The sequence below is a fragment of the Aquila chrysaetos genome, chromosome 9 (genome assembly GCF_900496995.4).
Source record: "Aquila chrysaetos chrysaetos chromosome 9, bAquChr1.4, whole genome shotgun sequence".
NCBI classification, from domain to species: Eukaryota; Metazoa; Chordata; class Aves; order Accipitriformes; family Accipitridae; genus Aquila; species Aquila chrysaetos.
Window position 1 is genome coordinate 20514342 of NC_044012.1, and position 19693 is coordinate 20534034.

At 39.9% G+C, this 19693-nt stretch overlaps 1 protein-coding gene across 2 annotated transcripts in view; it reads left to right on the forward strand.

Moving 5' to 3' along the window:
- Positions 1-5832: 5832 nt before the first annotated feature.
- SMPD3 (sphingomyelin phosphodiesterase 3) overlaps positions 5833-19693 on the forward strand; it is a 125851-nt gene continuing 111990 nt past the window's right edge. For both annotated transcript variants that reach the window (XM_030026134.2, XM_030026133.2), the window contains exon 1: positions 5833-6073. The gene's annotated coding sequence lies outside the window, so the exon portion shown is untranslated. The remainder of the gene's footprint in view (positions 6074-19693) is intronic.

The following is a 19693-nucleotide window of genomic DNA, read 5'->3' on the forward strand; positions in this document are numbered from 1 at the left end:
CTACAAACCTCAAAACATCTTGTTCCCTAAAGATATCACCCAGATGCTGGATAAATCACCCACCCTGGTCCCCTCATAAGAGGTAACAAAACCTCTTATGATTTTGAACTTAGTAAAATTTTTAGCACTAGGTATTTGACCATAGCTAACTAAATTAAGTGTGATACTGTTGTCTTGAATATAAACTGAGAGTTGAGAGAAATATTGAGAGAAAAAAAGTACAACAAAGTTGCTTTAATGATGCTACTTTTAACTCTCAGCATTTTCTAAATGCAATCTGCTCTATATAGTTGATTTGACTGCAATTTATATTAATGAAACATTCCAACAACATACTGCTTTTTGCTAAAAAAGCTTGTAGTTAAGAGCATAAAAGTGATTAAAATGAAGTTTCTGGTGGTGGCCTGAAGAAAGCTTTGTTGGGCTGCACCCAATAACAACACTGAGAGATTTGGTTTTGGTTTTTTTTTTTCCCTTTACATTGCAATAGATATAACCTGTCATGGTCAAAAATGTTCTTAGATTATAAGTATTGCATTTTTTTTTCCCTGCTAAAGAAAGATAATTCTCATCCATACCAATAAAAAATTCTCTCCATAAATTATGGGCAGCCTCAAGCTAACTTCATGTACCATAAATACCAAATGAGAATACTAACTGTCAAGTACTAGATGTCTTCATGTCTTAATCTATGGTAATTTGCCTTCCGGTTGTATGGTCCAATAACTGATTTAAAATCAGCTTTATAAGGCTGCAATAGTGGTTTTGTACACTACAGGCCTTCAGTTCTTGATGGTAAGCTGAATTTAGAAGCAATTGCTACTCTCTTGTCATGCAAATCCAAGTAATATTGAAAGCCAGGGTTTATGGGCATTATTTTGACTGTATATTTAGGAAGCTGAATTAAATCATATTTTTATTTTTAAGGATTTGGTGTTTAACTAGCACATACCTTTCACTGAACTTGATTACAGGGCCATGCCATGTTTGCCTGCCTTTCAGAAATTGAGACTTGAAATGCCACTCCACTAAAGAAGTTAAACTAAAGGTGCAGCAGAAGATTAATCAAACTTGCTTTTTGGGGACCTTGCCAGTAAAATATTTTTCTTTATCAATACAACACTATAATGGAAAACCAACCCAACTTTATTCTCTTGATCAACTTTTACTTCCTAATAGCTTCAGATATATAGTTCAGTGATTATGAGACCTCTTATTCTTCCTTGCTGACAGCAGGACAGTTAGTATAATCAGTTCTCTTTTCTTTACACAAAGGACAGCTGTCTTATGATGAACGAGGCATAGGTTTTTCTTTCTTACAAAAAAGTATTCCTGACTGAAGTTGTTGACTCTTCATGTAGGCTCCACAGTGAGGATGTCAGAAGCCACAGCCTAAAGTTAGACTGGAAAAATTAATTTCCCACTGTGGATACTAATAAATTAAAGTATACAACTAAATCATATTATAACTAAAAAATATCTTTTCATAGCAGTGACAGAACAGAACTTGCAGGCAACAATTCCAACACCTACACCATTGCCTTATTCTTCACTATACCTTGCTTTCTCTGCTTCTTTCATTCTCTACTTTAATTCCCTTACCTGACTGCTTTCCAACAATACAGCACAATTAGAGGTACAGCATTGTGCTCCATTTCATTTCTGTTAAGACGACAGCTGTAGTCACCTTTAAGAAGCCACCTTGATCATCTTCTTGGATTCCCCAAATCTTTGAGAATTACTGGAAAAGCTTGGACTGCCTAATTAATGCCTTTTAGCATTATTGTCTGACATTTCCCCTTTCATAACTCTGAAATCTTGCACATCTACAACTATTTTATGCTTTTTTGCTACTGGTTTGTTAACTGATATTCTAAAATCAACTGCTTTCTCAGTTCAGCCTATTTTTTCTGTGTATTTGATATCTACGCTTAAACAGTAATAAACAAGCCATTACAACTACATGTATAGAATACTGTGCCATGGTATCTCTTACTGATAAAACATTTAACTTCAAATGGCAGAATCATGAAAAAGTTATGCAGGACATCTCAAATCAGTTTTCAGTACTCTCTATGTGAACTGGAAGGTCTAAAAATAATTTCAAAAACATATTTAGATAGTGACTACTTAAGGGCAGACCAAGGCTGTTTCTAAGAAGGATTTTTTAAAACGGTCGTTGCATTTTTGAGTAAATACCTTGAATTTATTCTTTTATATATCCTTTCAATTATATGAGGCTCTTTACTGTATATGCCTGTGCCATTTATTTTAGCTACTCCATTTGGCACAATCTCTGCTTTTCTATTCTGTTATCAACTAGAGAGAAATTCTTCTTCCTTTATTTTAATTTGTCAGTTTATTTCTTTGCAAGGCAAAGAAAGCATTGACCCTGTATGGTTATAATTTACCAAGGATGAGAAAATGGAGGTTGTGAGGATGAATCATGACATCTGCTGTTCTTTCACTTAATAAGAGAAAACCTTTGGAAGCATAATTGGGCAACCCTTAGACAGAATGATCAGTGATCCTTCAGTATGTCTAATTAAATGTTTACTAAGGGCATCAATAAAAGTTTGGATGTACAACAAACTGAGAAGCAGCAACACATTGACGTATCTGTAGAAAATAACATTAGTAATCTTTTCTTGCTTTCCTTCATCAGATAGATGAGCTGCTGAGATAAACGCAGGAATTTCATTGAAATTGGAAAGAAATTTAATCTTCTACCTGGGTTTCCCTGAATCTGTTTTATGTGTGCAGGAAAATGGGAGTCACTGTCTGCAGCGTAAGCAGGCTGGTTGCTGCTGACAACAGCACACTACAGCTGCTGTTAGAGGAAACCAGGATCCATGAATCCAGTTATTCAGCTGTACTTGAATGGCTGATGACTGCCTATGTAAGATCTTAAAGACCTTTTCGTATTTAATTTGACAAAGATATTCCACTCTTACTTCTGTCTGGAACCACGTGTAGCTGTAACAAACTTAACCTAGGCAGACCTAACTCCAGTTTCAAAGGTAGTTCTCAGGAATTTCTATGTGAGTATGGAAGCAAAGTGATGTTTCTTCCTCTATTTTGGTGCCCAAAAAGTTATAGTTCAGAACTGGGGGTATGAAAGAGAAGAGGAGGGTAGGAAAGATGTGAGATCTGAGGTTTGCATTAACTAAGTTACCTGCAACTTGTATAAAATAGCTTTAGTCACTAAATCCTTTAATTGAAAGATAATCTGAACTGTGTTACTGTTTGAATCAATATATTTAAATTATTCACAACTATTTTGAAAGTATTTTGGATGTGTCTCTATCTCAACTTTTCTGCTTTGCAAAGCAGAAGACGGTTACTGCTTTAGTAGGACCCTTTCAGCTAACAAGAGAACAAACTTGGCTTCATTAAGATTAATGGGGTGGGGAAACAAAGAGCAGGGAGTTGTAGTGGCTCTCTTCCACATTAGCACCAAAAGGTTTGCTTATTTGGGGTCTTGTAATTTGGGAGTGCCCTACAACTGTATAAACTACTGAAGGTTTTCCTCAGCTATACTATTTACCTCAGCTAGGCTCTTTATCAGTGCCAGTTTCCTACTGTCTCAGATACAGCATGCGCCTCCCAGAGAGGAAGCTCAAATAGCACACCAAAGCCCCAGCTTTGAGGAAGTACATTCTGTTGTTACTTGAACGTGAAGGAAACGAAAAAAGGAAGAAATTGTTTTTCACAATTTGTTCTTTACTACATCGGGAATTCATTTTTAACAATCTCAAGAGTCATTACTCAAAATGAAGCATTTGCCTTATAGTTCCATAAATATTTTCCACATCTACAATTTACTTCAGTCAAATAAAAGTTGTAATAAAGTAAATACTGTTTTAAACTTATTTACTATACTTTGCTACAACTGTATAATGCTGAAAAGTTCAGGTAGGGAACTGGGAATACATAATTCTGATCTAAATGAGTCTTGTGAAAACACTGGGGAAGGTACTTCAGGACGTAATTTAGTAGTGATTATGTGGCAAAGATTAGAATAATTATCAAACAGCTATAATATGTATTCCACAGACTTTACTTATGCTGTGATCAAGTCAGTATGCTGGTGGCACATAATGTAGTATCAGAGCAGGCATCCATTACAACACAAATCTGACAGTACTTTAAATCCAAGAATTGCTACGCAACACGTAATATCAGTCAGTGTTAACTTCTCATCTTTTTAGGATAGCTGCAGAAGTGAACTTGCTCAGCAGGGCATGGCTGCGTGATCCAGTTACTATCAAGGAAACCTGTTACATTTAAGAATTATCCAAGAAAGCATCTGAAAGGGGATGAGAAATCATTATAATATCTACCCATTGAAAAAAAGAGGCAGTAAACCTAACTTCTTCTGCATCACTAGTTTAGAATAAACCGCATAGGGATGAAGACAACCCAAAGGAAGGTTTTGCTAACATAGTGTAAATAAAACATACTGCTTAGTTTAATTTGGTTGTCCTAGCTTTCTGTCATATTGCTTGCTAGCTTGCAGTCCAGTTGCTAGAAACCTTCTCCTAGATGAGGGCGATGGTTGGACATCAGGGTTTCAAAGCAGCAATAGCGGGGGCATGCATGCAACCTTAACATACAGGATTCCACATGCAAGCCTTCAGCACCTTTCAACACCACATAATTTGGGGTGAGAGGTGGGCTAGTGCTCAACTTCTAAATTAACTCGTTAACCTTAACTTTTTTTTTAAACAGCTCTCGAAAGATTCTTCTATTGTGGTCATTACCAAAAGTGTAAATTAACTTCTAATTAAAACTACACTGAATAATGACTTTTTCTTTTGATGAGCAAGTAAATAGAGAATCTGTTTGGAAATACTGTATCAGTTCATTTGTAAGTTAACTAGTTAAGACACCCTGCTTGATAAAATGCTTCATAACTGTCCGAAGAGCCCTATATAAACATTTGTATTAGAAATGCCCTTCTGAAAGCCACCTGCAACTGGGTTACAGTATTTTTTGCTACATTTTTCGTAGTGCTTTGCTTTTGCTTAGCAAGGCAGAGTCCTGACTCTGTTTAGCTGCTTACATGTATCTTCTGACTTCTGAATCTTGGTGGGCAGGAGGGAGGCAGCACAGCTTTCAGGACTTTCTCGAAGACCGTAAGAACTATAATATCACTGTTTTTTTCTCCCCCAAAAAAGCCCCTAACACTGCGGAAGATCTGTAGTATCCTAGACTTTTGATTAAAAAAGGGGGGTGGAGGGGCGTGTAAAAAAAAAAAAGGGCAAACAAACAAAGAACACCCCAGTCGAACATTCTGAAAAGCCTCCACAAAAACCGCAGCGACTCACTGACAACACACCAGCGAGGGGCAGCCTCGGCACCGCGAAGCGCCAGGCGGGAGGAGCTCTGCCGCTCCGAGGGAGCGGATAAACCCTTGGCTCGTCCGCGCGCCCCTCCCTGAGGCGGCAGGCGCGAGCGCCTCTCTCCCGCGCGCGCGCGGGCCCACAGCGGGACAGAGGCGCAAGGCCGCCGGCTCCCAAGCGGGCCGGGAGACAGCCCCCGCCCTCGCCTCACGGCGCCCGGCGCCGCCCAACCGAGCCCCTGACGCCGGTGCTCTCAGCGCTCCACAAGCGACAGGACTACAACTCCCGGCTGCCCCCGGGAGCAAAGGCGTCTCCCTGCCGCCGCGGGGGCGGCTGGGAAGTGTGGTCATTCCCGCCCTTGCTGCTCGCCCGCCGCCCGTGGGCCGGGTCCCCGCCCGCGGCGGCAGCGGAGCGGAGCGGAGCGGGGCGGGGCGGGGCGGCCGCAGCGCCGTGCAGCGAGGCGGGAGGCGGCGCGGCCCTCCCGCGCCCAGGGGCGGGGAGCGCGGCGCCGGCCCCGCCTGTGGCGCTCCGTGGAGCTGTTCAGCGCCCAGGTGCTGAGTCTCCCCCCGGCGTACGGAGGCTCCGGCGGCTCTCCCTTCCCACCGCTCCCCGGCGCGGCGATGGCTCCGGCGCTCAGCCGTCTCCGGCAGGCACTCTGAGCGCCCGCCGCGCCCCGGCGTGGATGCAGCAGCTCCAGGCGCCTCTGGCTCCGCGGGGGAACGCGGCAGGTAAAGCCTCTCCCTCCCCGCCCATCCGCATTGCATCCCCGCCCGCCCCGCTGCTCTGAGCCGCCTGCTGGGCCCGGCTCGAGGGGCTTTTGCCGACCGGAGAGCTGGCGGCTGATGGAGACGCGAGTTGTCTGGCAGGGAGCGAGCACCGCGAGGTGGACCACGGGGAACAAAGCCGTGCAGTGCATATGCTTTTTAAGTAGTTTCGTTATTTTAATTTCCGGGGAGTGGGGAAGGGAAGAGAAGAGAGGGACGGCTGGTTAAATGCAAATATCTGTGCTTAGTTATATGTAGGGAAAAACCCCACTTAAATACATTAATTTGCTCTTGGAATCATGTTCCTATTCTCATGGTTCAGCAGTGGAAAAGATGAAGGCAGTGTTCGTCGTACAGGTAAGAAGGTACTGCTACAATCAAGACTGCAAAATGGTTTCCTTGAGTACCCTCCTTAGCTGTAGTGCTTGTGTAGATTTTGCATAGCAGTCATTTTTTACTTATTTCTGTGTGGATTACTAGCCCCACCAAAGAGCTAGGACAAGTAGCAGAAGGTTAGAGACAGACTAGCATACACAGTGTTTCTCTGAATAGGTGTCAGAAAAGGGAGGGAAAAATTCCACTGTATTTCAGGCCAAATGACAAGTTACATCCTACATGAAGTCATTTACAGCCAAGCATTGTGCTGCTATGCCTGATGCTTCACTTCCTCTTAGTGCTGGGTGGTGAATAGGGAATTGAGCAAGCATATTAAACATGCATAATCAAGCAGCAAGTGTTCTTAACTGCTTGTATGTGTAGTAGCTTCTGTTGTCAAAGGATTGGTGAGTATTCCTTAGCTATCAAAGGATGGTATGTTTTACCCTAGATAGAGTAGGCTGCAACTGTATTTTTTTTTCCTGTTGGTAATACAGGTTGACTTACAATTTCTCAGAGTGGCATGGGAAGGGGAAGGCTAGCAAAACAGAAACTCAGCACTTTTCTTGGGTGTAGATAGTGAGAAAAGTTTAACCTGCGAGGAGACTGCATGCAGCCAGACTGGGAACTTGCACAGTTTCTATGCTGATTTTGACAAGAAACTGAAGAACCAAACTAAGATTAAAAAAATCACTTCCTTTAGAAAACTAAATGCAGTCTAATTAGCATACTCTTAACACTTCTGCCCTGTATCAAGAAAGAATTTCTTGGTGTATAAGGCATCCCCCACTCCCCATGTTACTATATCATGTATTAAACCAGCGGAAGAGCCAGAAAGGCAATTACTAGGATCAGTAAGGCAGGTGTTTAAAAGCAAGTTGATGTAACTCACATCAGTTCCCATGTTATTAAAGATTATCCAGTCTGGATAGAAACCTAGTACTTTTCACATTTCATTGACTTGACTTTTTTTTGTACTAATGACTTTAAGGTTCATGTATGTAATTCATTTCCAGGATAGCACGTATTCAATTTGTCTTATATAGGCTGCAGTTTAACAGTTTTTGTGCTCTAAACAAAAGAAGTTGAACAGATTGGGTACCAGCTCACAGTCATTGCACATCCAAAAACTCTCCTTCCAATGGGCACCTTTGACATGCAGGGGCATAACATCAGGCCCTTAAAAGCAGCATTTTAGGAATCGAGTTAACAATTATAATAGTGCATTACTGTAAAATTAAAAATCAATTTGTGCATATGACTGCATGCAAGGCAAGCTTCCCCCTGGCCAGTAGAATTAAAAGATTTCCTGACACAGCTCCTCCCTACCTCTGCCTTTTAGTCTCAGCACCACAGAAGCCTCAGAGCACGTGATCAGCTATGTGTGATTTAAGCTATGCTATTGAATTTTTTCCACAGGGAACAATTACTATAGAGTGACAAGTCAACCATTTTGATCTTAACAGATCGAGCTCTGTTTAGTGATGGTAACCATAGCATACACTGACTAACCTAGTCTGAATATCTCACTGTGGCAGTTTGCTTCTAATTTAAAAGGACACTGTTAAACCTTAAAACAGGTTTTCATTTTTGGGTAGGAATGAAAGAGGCTTAATACCAGAAGGGCACTGTGGACATTTCAGTTGTATATTTTCAGTTGCTGCTGCTTGCAACAGCCCTTGAGAAGCCACTAAAATATCAGAAGAGCTAAGCAGCATGTTCTGACCACACCCCTCCATTGCCATAATTCATAAACCGAGACTGTTCTTGCTGCCACATACATATTTTCACCTGGTCAGTTAGGACAAAGACAAAGCTGCTTTGTGCTAATGAAACTAGTGCAGCGTGCTTTTAATAAAGCCAACAATCTGGTCTTCCCCAAATATTTTAAAAAGGACACGTCTGTTACTGGGAAATTGTTTACACTAAAGGCTAGTACAGATAGAACATTTATGCTAATTACTTACATGTCAGCTTGGGCAATAAACAATCAATATTTTTCTGATGTAGGATCCACTGCAACTTTCCCTGTCCAGTTAGCATGCATTCAGCACAGTACAGTAAATCTCGAGTTGCAATCTCCATGGAAATGTTTATTTTAACTTCTACAGTAGACTGCTGAAGTCATGGAAATGTTTCCATTACACTTAAGTAGAAGTCTATTTTTCAAAAAGACTTGCACAAAAAACTGACCTGGAAATATTTTTAACATTAGAGCCACTGTTATGATCACACTATACAGCAAGGCAGTACGGGTGGTTTTTTTTAAAGATTAAAAAAATCCTTATAAGCACAATCTGTACAAAACCACTGTAGTTAAAAATCAACATGTGCTATTGAAAAGCAGAGACTAGTGCATTTTTACTGCTATCTGTATGAGGGAGAGTGACAAGACACATACCTTTATGAAGAAGAACCAAAGTACCCTGTATTACCAAAAAAAAATCCAATAGGCTGTTCTATTCCCTGGATTATGGCCAAGATGGTCTCTGTATTTTCTACAACTCTAAAAAAAGAAAAAATAATTTTATGCCAATTTTCTGCTTAAATTATAGCAATGCTTGGCATTAAATATAACTATATTTTACTTATCCCCATAAATGTCTTTAAATTGTTAGTATGATACTCCCAAGTCTACCCTTCAAAGAAGATATTTTAATGCACATTGCAACAAGCAGTTACTGAACTGCTTCCTCTTACAAGAGAGGGCCTGCTAACTTAAAAGGAGTAATCCCAGTGACTTGCTTCAAGTAGCAAGTAATATTCTCAGTAATTTTTTAAGGTATAGCTCCTAACTTGCGAATATTTAACTATAGGTTTTAAGCATTTGTAGTAAGTTCTCTGCATCACTCAGGAATAAACAGAAGAAAATTGTAGCTGCTCTCCAAGCATGACTGGTATAATCATATACTTTTATGTATTGCAGGTCAAACTCACTGTAAAATCTGGGAAAATGTTAGACTACGGTTGAATTGTGCCATTGTTGTAAAAAGGAACAGTCCATAATTTGAGCTGACAATACAATGCTGACAAAGATTTGTGCAGAAATATTCACTTCCATTTTATTTTGTCTTGAACAACTAGTTTCTGAGAAACGTGTAGTTTGGGGACAGTATCTATGTAGAATTGCAATGAATACAAGATTTTCCTTCTTGACTAAGTTCTACTCAACTTTGTTTCTAGTGCTTGGGATGGGGATAAGAAGAGAAAGATGGGATAGAGGGCAAGCCCTGCACATAAGGTTGTGTTCATCCACTAGGAAGTCACCAGATTTTGGTGATTCCTGACTTAGTCATGCAAATACTGCCCTTTGATGACTACACTGTCAGGGTCACTCAGCTTTTACTCTACAAGCAGGCAAAATGCTGCCATACCTTAACGAAGTGACCAGAAAACATCCTCTTAAGTCAAAGCAGGAGCAAGCAACTTCATGATTATTGAAAATCTCAGTGAAGGTGAGGGAGACCGAGAAATTTCTGTCTTGAATCTTGTGCTACAAGTCTGAGGTTTAACAAGTGTATTTAAAGAACAGAAAGAAAGCACTCTGTGTGTGAGCTGACCCCAGTCTCCTCAATGGGAGTGGATGGCTGGGCAGCATGCCTGCTGTTCTGTCTGTGTGTGATGCTTATTCCCTCTGGCTGCTGGCCTACTAGGCTTCAGGTTAAATGCTACTTTGTATTCTTCACTCACCTGCTATTCTACAAATAGCATAGATGATGTGCCTGGACTAGCACCTGTTCGTGAGAACTGCACAAAATAACTTACTTTGTCATTCTTCAGGTTTCTTTTTTGCTTTTTTTTGAGACTTGTCTGAGGCTGCTATAAAAAAGTTACAGGGGTTTTTTTTTTTTTTGTTAAACCTTTTGCTACTTGTCCTCAGAAAATGCAACTCGACAAAATTTGCAAATACAGCCATCTTAGGTATTCCATATGAAACTCACAGGACCAAAGTCCTTAAAATTTCTGAAACAGCCAGAATTTCCATTAGCTTCAGTTTAAGATGGTTATACAGTCTTCTTTAGATTTGGACCCAAGATGTCTCAAACATTATAAAAGAAGAGTCATCTATGCACAACCAATATTCCACTCATAAGAAGTTTAGCCTCTACCTGTCCACTTAGCTTTATGCCTGCTGATAGGGACTATTCTTGTTTACATTTGCAGGTAGAGAGCAGCTCTGGTGACATGGTGTGGTATCTGCTTTGGAAGTGCATTAAGATTTCGGCATCGCAAACACAGAGCGGATAAACATCAAATTGGCATCCTAAAAATACAGGAAATTATTCTTAAAGGTGCCCTTTGTTAACACTCTGGAAACTAGCATGTGACCTATGACACAGCTCAACTACAGAATTAGAACAAGATTTAATAACTCTGTTCAGTTTTAAGATCATTCAAAATGCATATTCTTCAGATAATCAAGGGGATGTTTACTCCAGAAATATGTTACCAGAGAATGGGTTCCAATTAGATAACATAAGCTGAGAAGTTCTGATTTAAATATGAGGTACATCAAGGCTTAGACTTATATCACTGTCTCATGGGAAAAATACCACAAGATTCACTATGAGTTCAGTGCAAACTGCAGAGAGCGTGTCCTAGGCACTGTTCTGGCTGAATGTGGTCTTAAAGAATACACTTAAGGAAAAAGTTTAAGAGTGTTTACTGTACAATCACACTCCCCACGCACACTCCCTTGCTTGCTAAAAGGCATCAACTTGAACAGGATTCTATTACTGTTACATAACTTCAAAGTTTAACCACATACAGGTCCCTAAATCTGAACGCTGAGATCATAAATGCAAGACAAGTATTTTCTTTGTGGTACTTAAGATTTCTGTCAACTACTGTAACTTAGGCACAATCTATTTCAGTATTAACAATAGCAAAAATAAACTCTAAAGTGACAAAGCCATATCTGCCACTCAAAAGTACACAAGCTTTTAATATATTTTAAAAACTGACTCAAGGAGAAGAGAGAGAATTACAGGATTCCATCTGTCCCTCTTGACAATTTCTGAACACGTTAACATTTGATTAACAGTTTTGTTTCAATACTGGTTTTGTTTTATTTTTTTGATCTTTCCCACCTATACAGTGCTTCAAGTACAGTAGAAGCTATTCACTTTTAAGCAGGATGTCTTGCTTTAATCTCCTCTCTGCCAAAAGAGGAGTTAAAATAGTCACTTTACTTCCTTCACTTACTCAAACATTGACAAAACTATGTAAGGAAAAAGGTGTAAGAATCCATAGACTTCTTTAGGGTAACTGGTAGCAGAAAGATTCATGATCACTTGCCTCAGGAAGTTGTGCAACTTCGTTTTCTTTCTTTTCTGTGCATTTGCTGGATGGAGAAAAGGCAGAGTTTAACCCTGCCTGGGAAGAGATAATATTATTTAAAAAAAAAATAGCAGCTATCAGTTGAGGGGCTGTAGCTTTCTATACAGGCTACTCCACCCTTCCCATATTGCTAAGCAGAACCATCTGTCACTGATACTGAAAACAATGAGAAATTCTGTCTGAGAAATGACAAGTGAAGTGAAGATACATTAAAATATAGTGAGTGTGCCCTGAAACACTTCAAATATCATGGACTGGAAGAAAAACTAATCAGCTCCCAACTCCTCAGCACAGTTACTTCTGTGAAATCAGTACTGCCATGCAGATGAATGGTCAGAGTTTCACAGCTTTTTTTCTATAAAGTGCTTCATCCAGCTCAAAGCTGAACTCCACTGATGGCCCTACCAGCAGAAGGAAAAGGCACTGAGTCTAGAAAACACAACACAGACAGGAGTCTCTTATCCAAGCTAAAGAACTGGCAGAGACCAATGAAGCAAGATAAGAATCTTGTTGATTTTATTATTTCTGTGTGGGCTGGGTTATGTTAGTAAATCTATTCAGAGGGTAGAGAGAAGTTTGTGTTCTCTTCTCCCCACGAGTAAGAGAAAAGAAGGATAAAATCCATGGTGGAATCCCTTAGTGCCTCTTTGAGGGGAGAGGGAGGAAGAGACCCTGACAATTAGTGCCCATAATTTATTCCTGAGCATCAGGATGCATATTTTGCTGACACACACTGGAGATGAGGATTCTTGCTAGTCATAGAGGATGCACATACCATCACTTTTTCATGATGAAACTTACAGCTCTATAGAGCTTTAACTTTAAGCTGCCTGTACCCTTCAAACATGGCAAGACAATGCAAAAGTAAAGATGACTGTGTAATCTAAAAACAGCAATTCATCGTTCCTAGTCCTGGGGAAACTTTTCTTACTCCCACACCAAAGGTGGAAAAATTACTGAAAAAAGCCTGTCCTGATAAGGTGCAATTATGTAGATTACTCTAGTTGCTGCCCGGGTATCAGCTATATAATAAGCATTCCTTTGAAAGAACAACGTACAATGGAAATGAAGCTCGAGCAATTGGCTACCACAGACTGACAGACCTAATTCCAATTGTATACTGCTGTAAATGGATGGGCATATCTTGGGTATAAAATTATTTTTATTCACTGGAGAGAAGGCCCTGAATTTGTCATTTCAGCTTCCTTGTTAAACTATTAATTTTCAAATAACATGAGTGACAGAAATACATAATTGAAACTTTTTAAAAGCCAGCCTTCTGATCACTTTTCAGAACCTCCAGCTTTAGCCCAATACTCTCCTCTTTATGTCTTCCAAAGCAAAACAGTAATTTATCCAAGGTACATGAGGTGAAAAGGTACAGGCACAGCTAAATCTTTATTGAACATAGAAACCTTTACTGAAAGTTTCTCTGACACACAGCACAAAGGCTGCTGATGCACATATCTAACTGCATTAGTCCATGTTTTGGTCCTGCAAGAAAAGGCTATGGAACATAACAGTCAATCTATAGGTGCAGAACTCTACCTTACCAGGTCACTAGGTCAGCATGAAATAAGTATTCCTTCATATGTTCACTGTTTTGACTTTCTGAGACAGTCTGCACAATAACTTAAAACGAATATGAAGAGTTCATCTCTGCCAGCTGATATGATGCTTGATTTCATTATTTCACAATGGCAAGGCCCTTCAAGTTTAGTTTATACATGAACCTTGCAGATTTTGCACACTAAACTTTCTCAGAAAGAAAAAGCTAAGCCCAGTCCTAAAAGAAGCAAACAAAAAAACCCCCCACATAGGCTTCCATTCAGGTCAATCACTCTCCTCAGGTCTTAATGCTTTTGACTATTATTTTTCCCACTATTTTCTCTCACACAAACAAATTTCAAGTGTCACACCAAAGAGGGGAAAAAGGATTTTTAATTTGTTTGGTTATTGTAAGTAACTACTGCCATAACACCCATTCACTCCTTCACCTGGTGGTCTGCCAGCAGCTACCTACAGTTCTTAGAAAGGGTTCTATAACATATCCACAAAGAAAGCTTTCCTCTATGCAATCTCAGTTTCAAATGTATGTATTTCTTTCCCATAGAAGCTAAGAAAATCCTGACAGATGGAAGAACCAGTAAACAGCTTCAGCCCTGGAAAGGCTGCATATTAACTCTATGTCAAGCAGAGATTACAGTTCTAATTTCATAATCTGCCTCTGAAGAGCTACTTCCGACAATGCTGCAGGGCCCGGCTCCAGATTTCTCCATTCAGAATTTACCTATATGCAGCCTTTATGTTTGTGTCACAACACAAGTTATATCATAGAATTAATTTTTACAGAATATGGAAATATTAGCTCCTTAATCTAACTTCTTAGTGAACCCATTATAAGTAAATGGCACAGCCTGCCTTGTTTTAGAAAGTATGAAAAAGATTAATAAGCTCTACACAGTGATGTTTCTATTACTCTAGGATGTTGCAGATGAGCATGTCTTGGCAACTGGAAGTGTGAGTTATTCAGATAGTTTTAATAAAATGCAAATCTATTTAATTAGAATACAATGTAAAAACTATGATGAAGCTAAAGCCTCTCTTATTTTCCATGATGGAGAGATTTTATTAATCTAATGAAAAAGTTAAGTTTTTATTCACTTCACACTTCCTTAACTATATTGGTTCATATTTCGACTGCTTTGTTAGCAGGAATTCTCTCTGGTAACTGAGATTATTTAAAGTACAAAATTTTGAAATCTTGTGAAGCCTAATGATTTTTTTTTTTTTTCAGAGGGAATTAATTGAGAGATTCCTTTTAGTTAATAGGATGCTAAGTGGCAGCTAGCTCCTTCTAGCCTGGCATGTAAGTGGATTTTGTCTGCTCTTAAAATACCCTTCCAATCACATTCTGGTGAATAGTTTTATTCTTCTGTAGGGAGTTTAATTGTTATTTCCAGCACAGTAAATTAACATAGGCAGCGTGTTCACCTAATAATGATGACATTCCTTATTAATGGGAGAATGCTTAGTTTGAACCTAGGGTACAGAGTACATCCTAGTAACAAGGAGGGGAAGCTAAGTTATAGCTCACCAGCTTCTGTCTGCAGCTTTCCTGGGTTTGACTACTTGCTTTTTTTAGCATAAGATATCTGCAGCTTCACTTAATGAGAGGAAAAGTTTATTAGTTACCAGTTCACAGTTGCAGACTTCTGGACATTTTCAAATTCATCTGCCTCTCAGGATCATACTTAATCATAAGGCTTGTCATGACCACACTTGACAACCTCACTTAATAGGGTTTTGGAGACAACTTCTACAGCCTCAAATACTAGCACTATGCCACCTTTCTATTGGAAATCACACGTTGGGGACAGGAAGTTGACTCTCCTGAGAGACAGACAGAAAAGAAATTAATTTACACTCTCACTCTCTTCCATGTTGCTGTTTTGACTGTTTTCACCTTCTGTGCACAAAGACCGTATAAAAAAGGCCTGGGCAATGCCAGAAAGACTCTGTGTAACTTTTAGTAAGACTACAAGCTTTTCTGTAACACTGGAATTATTATACTAGCATAAATTCTATTACCAATATAGTAATAAAGCTTTAACTTCCTAGCCCAGGACAGACCCATCTATTATGAACACACCTTTACCAGCATAACAGCATCGTAATGGGAGAAGACCTGTTTCAGCTGCAGTGGTTTAGTTTGGAAACAAACCATCCTCGCATAGACAGTCCCTCACTAGAGGTATTAAATGACAGGTCTAAATTTACCCTGGAGGTCATAAATACAGTGGGGAAATAAAATCCAGCTTACTAATTATTAGTTACCACTGTAAGTACACTCAGGTCTTTTTATCTTAAGAAACAACACATACGAAAGACCCTTAGAAGATGACAAACAGTAACATCTAACATACAAATCAGTGTCCCCGGAGTTTTAATCTCTTGGGGTCATCTTCATGAGGACAGCTGCCAGCTACAGATGCTTGGCTGACTAATTGGCACTAGCAATAAACAATATTTGAATTTGTCCAGGAAAGGAGCAGAGAGTCTGAGAAAGGCTTATCAACATACATTAAAAAAAATCTGGTATGTCTCTATCTTTTTTGAAATTATTATCTGTGTGATTCATTTCTACCCCTGAAAACTGTGCTAACACCAAGTAGTGGTTTATAATGCTCTAGGCACTACCTAAATGAACCTTAGCTACTGGCAGATTATAAAGCAGGTATAGTGTATGAAAATAAAACAAACGGCTACTATAATAAGGGATACTGTACACTCGGGGCTTCATAAAGCAATTCTGCATCCAGGCCTGACTGGCCTACAAGCAAAGAGAACTTTTCATCAAAAAGATTGCTAGATTGTTTAGCAATATGCCAGGCCCTGAGCTACAAGACAATCTATCCTATCTGTAACGCTGATACTGCTACAAAGTTGTTCTCTAACTTCTTGACAAAAGATAGCTCATGAGAAACATAAGACTGATATTACCTGACTTATGTAATATCTGAAAGTATTTAAATGCCTCTTTCACAGATTTTAAAGAATAGAGTTACTGGGAAACAACAAACAGAACTGGATTAGATTTTCCTTGCATTCAGACATGCACTTTCCAGACAGAATTCAGGAGCAAGCTAGTTTGTCCAATGAAGAAAATTACTCTAAGAATTTCAGGAAAAGAAATGAGGTGATAGAGAAACAAGTTGCGAAAGAACCTGGAAAAAGGAGAAGGCTGAAGAAAGCAACCATAAGTGCCAAGGCCTGCATAGGGAGGACTGAAATATAGAATATTTGTGTGCAGCAACAATTGTTTTAAAAGCTTCTGAATAAAAAATTAACAGCTGATGGTGTACTCACTAGGGCTTGCATCTACTCTGAGAAGGAGAGCTGTTAAGATAGTGAGTGAGCCAGCAAGACAGATGGCTGGTAAAGGAACTGACACTGCAAGAGCTAGAACATTCAGTAGAGAGGAAAAACAACAGCTATACCCATGAACGAACTGCTGCCAAGCACATAAGTGAAGTGAGAGGAATCATGCAATTTCAACAGTTTCTATAAAAATGTGGATGATGTGCTGAACAGCAGGCAATGTATAAGGCCCCAAGCCTGACAGTTCAGCATCAGTGCAGAAGCAAAGAGACAACTGAATGATTAAAAGGTCAAGCATTACCTGAAAAAACAGAAGCATATAGTTCAGAGATGTATAAGTGATTTCACAGCAAGTACAGAAAATGCTCAATAGACATAAGCACCGATAAGATAAATCTATCACCTAGAATTAATTTGCAAAAAGCTACCTCTTGGTATTCAATACGAAAAACTGCCAGAAGCTAAGAATTGTGACACCGCCCCTCCCCAGATTTAAAGTCTGTCTACTAAGAAGAAAATAGTTTCCACAAAGCTTGCATTTCTCACAGCTACAGATTTCCTATCAGTAAGATTCCAGACATTTGTAATAGTCAACTGCAATATCTGTATCTTGAGACCCACCTAATATTTGCAATCAAGTTTCCACATGCTTTCAAATACTTTTAGTACAATCCACTTCTCTTCACATTTACAAAAAAAACCTGGAAAGTTTGGCCATAACATATTCTTGGAAATGGAGTGACTTAAATGTACATGGGGTGGGGGTTGCAGGAAGAAAAAGTTTGAGAACTGAACAGTTTTGCATGCAGAGGGAGGTGTCCTGAGGTCTCATGAAAATTAATCTCAAATTTTATTAGCACTTGATACCATCATAAGAAGCAACAGTTCATATTTAGAGTTGCATTACTACACAGATACACACTTCAGTACATGCTGTTTTCATGAAACATGTACTGTATAATATTGAGAGTGTTTAAGCTGTACAGTTTAAGAAAAAAAGCTCATTGTCGAAGACAGCTCTTCCAAAATTCTTTAATCTGTGCTGAGAATTTTACCAGTACTGCAGAAGAAAAATGGCTGTGGCATGGACAAGCAGAATATTAAAAATCCTGTCAAATTTCTTACGGAATAAGATTATCTTTCTGGTATTCAGAAAGTTAGATTACTTTCCAAAATGCAGAAAGATTTTTAACACACAGGCCAGGCAACGTAACTAAATAAACAGTATGGGATGGCTCCAAAACATTATAGATCACACATTGATGCAAAAAGCCAACATAATTATGAAGTACCCATCCCAGACTTTTGGGTACATAAAATAGATTTAAACAAACTGCTGATGTAATAATGAGCATAAAAATCATCATCAGAATGACAAAAATAACTCAATGCAACTGACAAAAACTAATTAACATGCTTACAGTTCAGAGAAAAAAAACTAACAGTGTAAGAGTTATCATCAGCAAGAATACCTAAATCTACTAGTAATCAAGCTACTTTAAAGAAGCAGGTAGTACAAGTCTTAGATGAAACCATTCTCTCTGAAAACTATAGAGAACTTGTATATCAATTGGAAGCCTTTTCCATTAAGTGGAAACAGGCTCACAGAGATCTGATAGAGCTCAAACCTGTCATCCCCCCCACCCCTATACCCCACTATCTACAGATATATCAGAAATTAAAACACACTTTCATGGTATTTCCCTTCTTCTTCAGGCCATCTCAAGTTTCCCTTTCCTAGCTCTTTGTTGCATTCCAGTTCTGCTAGAAGGCAGCAGCAACGTGAAGCAACAGTGAGAGGGCAGGAAAGCCATTGCTGCTACAAGGAGATCCCAGGAGGGACTAAGTAACAAAAATGCTGGAAGGCCAAACAGGTAACATGAGCAGCTCTTCTACATCCCAGAGAGGATTACTCTCTCTCCCATGCAGCACTCGCTTAATGGAGTCAACTCCTGCCAGGCTTATACTCAATCCTCTGATTCTGTACCTTAGTCACTTCCCAGTTTAAGAACTGGTAAAAGCGGCCTAATAGTCAGCAAGCCAGCCAGGCAATTTGGCATCAATAAAGCTGGCAGGACTTACTCATCATAATCAGTTAAGACATCAGTTAAAGCACCTTTTTACTGGTTTAAAAACTGACTGTGGTGTTAAGTTCGTTGCATAGTATTGGAAAGATATAGGTAAGATAAAGCAAGACAATTCCTCAAGAGGGCACTGACACTTTACTTCTGAAGCTAACATTAGCTACCTCTAAACAAATATAGTATTGAGAAGAAGAACATACAGATTATACTTCATCTGGAGAACACCAGCTGACGTGTCACCCTTCACCAAAGCTAGGCACCTGGCTCCCAGGAACAAGAGAGTGTTTCTTTCACCAAACCGCCTCACAGCTCCAATCGCCACCATCTTGTGCTCTCCTCAGCCTCACAGCCCTTACACAGCGCTGCCCTCGCCTCTGGTTGGTGCTTTCCTGCCGTGTCTCCGCCTCTGCTGCCGAGCAGCCAATCAGAGCGAGGGCAGCAGGAAAGCGGCCTCATCTGCTATCGCACTTGTTGGAGAGTGAAGGTGCTATTACAGCTTCCTCTGAGCAGGCGAGGACAGGTTTGGTTTCTGAACGTGCTATCTCCTCAGGGGAGGTAAGCCTATAGGCAGTAACCAAACCCGGCTTCTTTCGTTTATCTCTTTCTCGGCCTTATCATGCTAGCCTTGTAGAAGAAGGAGAAAAAAAAGAAAAGAGGGGAGAAAAAAGCCTGGACGAGCGCAGGAATAGTGGCAGCTGAGGAGGAGGCTGGGGAGGACCGGGAGGTGTGAGGAGTGTTGGTGGGTGGGAAGGTGTGGCCTCCCATTGCCGAGTTTCCTGGGTCATCCTGCTCCTCAGAGTGTGGGTTTCTGTTTGTAAAGCTTTCTTAGTTCTGTTTCTCCAGTGTTGTCACTGGAAATTAACCCTGCTAGGCAGCATGGAGCAAAGGTGTTTCAATGGCAGTA